This window comes from Solea solea, chromosome 5 (assembly GCF_958295425.1).
Source record: "Solea solea chromosome 5, fSolSol10.1, whole genome shotgun sequence".
Taxonomy (NCBI): domain Eukaryota; kingdom Metazoa; phylum Chordata; class Actinopteri; order Pleuronectiformes; family Soleidae; genus Solea; species Solea solea.
In genome coordinates, this window is record NC_081138.1 from 6,282,918 (window position 1) to 6,288,917 (window position 6,000).

Below are 6,000 nucleotides of genomic sequence, written 5' to 3' on the forward strand. Positions count from 1 at the left end.
GAGTCACTCATATGAGAAAGTAAAGCTATAACCTTAAATAGAACCTTGAAATACAAACATTCAAACCTCTGGACAACATTCTCAGAACGTTCTCTTTCACGAATAAAAAAAAATATACTCAAATACAATCATATGGGAACATTGTGTGGAGATCACGGTGCAACTAAAGGAGAATGATTGAGTTTCGTCAATATTTACGGATTGTTAGGCTTCTGCATAACCCTGAGGGAACGTTCTCTAAACGTTAGTTTTTGCTTTGGTTCTAACTAACCTCAGGAGAACAATGGGCTAACGTTCTTTGAACATTTTGTGTTAGTAGGGTGTTTTTATAATGGCAGCCACCATGGAAACCAGAACTTGCAGCATGTGATGTTGCTCCAAGTTTCAGAATTAAAAAAAACAACAACAACTCATAGGTCAGGGGGCATTATTTCTTCAGGAATGCCCAGTGACCTCATACAATCCATAACTATATCTGATCTGATTAGACTTTGTCCATCATATTTTTTTCCATCATCTTTCTTTTTTAATGTCTTATATGTCTCTTATTTTGAAAATGTGTATGCATAAATGTTTTAAAAATGAAAAGACAAATGTCTACATAATCCACAATTCATGCCACCTTGACAAGTTGTACTGTTTGAAAATGAAAAATGTTTGACATATTCTACCTCATATTCCCACATTTGAAATGTCAGATGTTGACATGATTTATCGTGTATTTGTATTATACTTCAATCAAAAACCATTTGTTTACAGTACATTTTTAACTAGGTCATTTTTTATGGTTTTTCCAACCTATCATTGTAATTTTACAATAATCTAACTTTTTCCATATTTGCATCACAGTCATAGTTTTTAATCTACAGTACAAAGTTGGATGATACAGATTGGTCTCATCACCTTATTTGATTCGACCTGTGCAGCCAAAATGACCCAAGTTCCAAAAATAAAAAGACAATTTCCTCCTCAACAAAAGTCATTGGCAGGTATTCCTGTCTTGTTACGGTCTCAGGTTTCACGACACAAGTAATTTCCTGGATCGACAAATAGCATTGATTTGAGTTGCACTGAAGTCACCATTCAATTGAATTTCTCACAGAATGCAATCAGGCATCACTGGCACTATTGATTTCAAAGGAGTAGTTTGAATGAAAAAAATCAAGCACTTGTGTCTGAATGAAGTGTTCCCTCCTGACATGTATTCTGCTTGACAGCAGATTGGGATGAGATGTGTCCAAACAGCCACAGATGCAACATAACATGGAAATGTACGGTTCCTTGTTTGATCCTAAATGTTCCGTTAATTACCATTGCATATTTATGTCTGATATTTATGTCAGATTGCAATGAGGCCTGCTGTACCCATCACTCCCTTTCACAAGTGCGCCGTGAAACTACAGTGGCCTTTGTTTACCAGAAATATGTCTTTTTCCTTTTATGCTGGGTAGTTTTTTTATTCAGGCTGCTGTAGAAATGTGGTGGTGCACAATGGCAGCCTCTGTAAATCAAGGCCTATACTTGAAATAAAAGTCTTATTTTAAGGCTACTTTTTTTGTTGTTTTAATTGGATTATACACTTACATCAGCTGTAATTACTCCTGAAATCAAGTTGGAATGATGGGGATTAGGTAAATTGGACACTCTAGTTTGACCGTAGGTGTGAGAGTGAGAGTGAATGGTTGCTTGTCTCTATGTGGCCCTGCGATGGACTGGCAAACTGTCCAGGGTGTACCTCGTCTATCACGCTATGTCAGCTGAGATTGGCACAGCACCCCTGGCGACCCTCCTGTGGAGGATAAAGCGGTAGAAAATGGACGGATGGATGGATGGAAGTTTGAATGAATCTTACATGATATGCTATTCCTTAGAAGGGTTTCGAATATCACTCCGAACTCAGAGGTTGGAATGATGTTCAACACATTTTGTTAGGGAACAAGGACATAAACATACTCCGGGCTAACCATCGTTAGCAATAAAAGTCGATAATGACTTCTGCACAGTGTTTGGGGCACTCAAATTGCCTAGCAACATGGAACGAAATTAAACCGTAAGATGTGTATGACTGATTCATTGGGAAACAAATACAACCAATGGTAAAAGAAACAGCGTTTACAATGGAGCAGCCATCACAACATGAGGTGGCTCCGAGTGTCCGAGTTGGAAATCTCAGTCCTTTTCAACAGGAATGCCCCTTGACCTCGGAAATCCCACAAATGGAATGCAATATGCTCAGTCACATCAAGGTGGTCAAACCCAAAATACTTCCACAGATGCTTTTGTGTCATGATTGTCCACCCAGGAGGACAGTTTAATTTGTGTCCTCCATTTCTTTACAGCAAAAGAACCTAACATCACCACATGGTATTTACTTCAAATGATCTGATTTGCTGCTAGGCAGTATATTGAGAACTTGAACCTACCCCGAAGTTTGAACAGATATTAAGATTTCAGACAGCCCTTATACAAACATAGTTGTAGCATATTCAATTTTGGTCAGTAAATGCCCCTGCATGTTACACACTGGAAAGGTGAAGCATGATTGTTGTTTTATTTTTCTACCAATTCTTTACAACATATGGACCATGCAACATATGTAAAGAGTGTTTTTTTGTTTCGTTTTTTTTGTATTGGTACACAACTGGATTCACAATAATTCATATAACTTTTATAGTGAACAGCGGTCAAATATGTGCATTTAATTAACTATAGTGAAGCCTGTGTTGCTTAACTATACATATTCAAGATGTGTCGTATGATGTACAGAAAATGCATGGCTGGTATTGGTGGTTTGTGTGTGTGTGTGTGTGTGTGTAGGGGGATCGGAGAGAAACAATGGTCTTCAGAGGGCTTCTTAATGAGCCAAGCTAATCAATGCCAATGGAGATGGCTTTGATGGATGCCTTTGAGAAAACAATGTGTCGTGACGACCTCTATCCAAAGAAACCACAAATAAGAAAACTGACCTTCAGCAGGTTGCTACTAGCATGCATTTACCCTTATAAACAGAATGCGTGGTTGAAACTCACCTTGGTGATAAGACAGGGAGGTTGTTTATCTTTTCGACTGTATTTACTTATCCCTTGTGGTTTAGCCACACTGACCTGTATAGCTAAACATGTCAAGACTAATAAAACTATATGTATATAAGTATATATATATATATATATATACACACATACATATACACACACACATATACACATATATATGGAATAGTGTGTGAGAGAGTTAAATTTACTCTTTCATAGTTATTTTAATACTGCTAGACTGTGTAAATGTCACATTAGTACAGGAGTGCCCAACCAGTCGATCACGGTCTACCGGTAGATCGCGGACTGATCCCAAGTCGACCGCGAGGGGTGTTGGAATAAATTTAAAAAATCTATATATTTATTTAGTTTTTTTGGGTGTATGTGTGTTATGTGGCGCTGGCAAAGAAAGGGAACCTGGAGCGGCATTTTAAAACAGTACACGGGAGCTACGAGAGGGATTTCCCTACAAAAACGCCTTTACGCGCCACAAAAGTCCGGGAAATCTTCACCAAGCCGAAGACCCAGGGTAACGCCACAACTATTGCTTCCTATCGCGTCAGTCACGTCCTTGCTAAGCACAAGAAGCCATTCAAAGACGGCGATATGGTGAAGGAAGCCTTTCTCGAGGCAGCGGAGAGTCTTTTTCCCGACTTTAAAAATAAAACGGAGATCGTGAAGGCCATTAAAGAAGTGCAACTCTCCCGACAGGCAGAGAAGCAGAGACAGAGAAACAGAAGCAGAGAGAGAGAGGGAGAGAGAGACAGGCAGAGAAGCAGAGACAGAGAGAGGGACAGACAGAGAGAGAGGGACAGGCAGAGAAGCAGAGAAAGAGAGAGAGAGAGAGAGAGACAGGCAGAGAAGCAGAGACAGAGAGAGAGGGTGAGAGTCCCTGTATATTTTGTATATTATATCTACCTCTATCTGTTTTATTATTCCGTTTGGTTCATATTAAGGTCAGTTACACACACATTATCCCTCATGAACACCTTACACTACTGACTGCACTGATATTCACACTATATTTATATAGTAGTATTACATATAGTAAGTATAGTAATTATATAGTAAATATTTATTCGTAATTTGACTTTTGTTCCATAAATTACTTTGTTATTCCTTAAAGTGGTGTATCTCGCATATTTGTCATGCCTTTAGAGTCAGGGTGTGACGGAGGTTAGTTACTGCATGCTGGAAACGATGTGTGTTTTCTTTTTTGCAATGTTGACACTGGACTGGTAGATCTCGGGAGGTTGGGCACCCCTGCATTAGTACAATGAGACACAAAGGTGTCTGTATTTTAGAAATAAAGAAATACAAATTTACTCCATTGCTACAGAAAGTCAAGCCAACTGCTTACCCTGTAGATCAGTTGTTTTGCAAAGTTTTTTGTTTTACTATATATATATTCATGGTTTTCTTAGAGATTAAAAAACGGTGTTATCAATGTCTAGTCACCTTCCTCCCCTTGACTCTTTCGTGTGTGTGACTTCTTTCTACCGATGCTGCCTTTGTAGTCTGTTTGTTTACTGCTGGCTCTTGATGCTGTTTTCGATGACGGATTACTCCACGACTACTGGGAATTACACCTGGGATTACATCTGCCTCAGCATGGACACTGGGGACCTTTCTGGGCTCTGGTCTATCTGCTTATTTGGCTTTCTGTGGAGTTTATCTCAGCTAACCAGCGAGTTATCTACACCAGACTTTCTGCTAAGGCTCACACCTCTCTCCCACTATGGGACCATTCTTCTGTAAATAAGGAGTCAACCCTTGAATTGCCCCGTGGGGACAAAGAAAGTTTCTTGAATTGAATACAATCCAAAAAGCTCAGAGAGAAATCAGTATTTACGCAGCAATAAAGTCAGTTATGTTTTGTTAAAGGTGGGACACGATCTTATTTATTCAAAGGCAGACAAAGAGCCTCAGTCAGAGCCTTAGCTTCCCACATCACCAAGCCTGGATTTTAGTTTCTACCATGGGTGATTTACAAGCTGCAGGGTGCTCATGTATTGCAGGAACAGCACGACCATAAAGCCATGTTACTACCACTGCTGCCATCGTTTTTGCCACTGGAAAGAAACAGCCTTCTGCTGCTTCCGCTTCTGCTTCGGAAGTTCCACGCGTAATCATTTCTCCAGTAGTGCCTCCTGGAATAAGGTGGATATATATATATATATAGAATTTGAATTAAGCAGTGTCACAGCTTTCACTGGTGCAACCCCCAGCTCAAGTTAGAGTGCACTTTCCATCCACCCATCTATCCTGGACATGGTCTTTCCTTGAATTTAGACTTAGATTTAAAAAATGGAATCCCTAAAATACCCAACAGCCCGAGGTGCCAGTTAAATTCAAGTAAGTATACTCTTCAAGTAAGTATACTCTTTCCCCCCAGCAGGGGAAGTATGATGTCTGCTTGTAGCATGTCACAGCATTTAAGTGTCTGAGTGAATGATCTACTATGCACGCGTGCAATATCACGACACTGAATTTGGACTGTCTCATTCTTATTCATGCATGCTGATTTTGGCATATGCATGGCCACCCTCCCCTAAAGTCTGGCATTTCTCGCCTCTGTAATGATGTATGACACGCACAGTCATTCCATATTTGACAGTGAGGAGAAGCCATTACATTACAGTGCCTGACATGCTACCCATCTCACCATTATGCAAGTTTAATGGGAAGCTTACCACAAGTTAATGGACTGCATGCTGTGTCTAAGCAATTATCTTACTGTGAACGATGTATGCATAATAGACGGGATTTGACAAGAAACGTAGCCGTAGAATACAGGAACACACAGAATCGCGTGAATTTAGATTAATGTCTTTTGAGAGGTTATACTGTATAGCAGAACTGTAAAAGCTTTAAAAAAAAAGAACTTTGACAAGGTGGGGACTGACAAAGACATAAATGCCGAGTACTGGCACACAGTATATGAATGTGAATGATAGCTGTAGCTTTT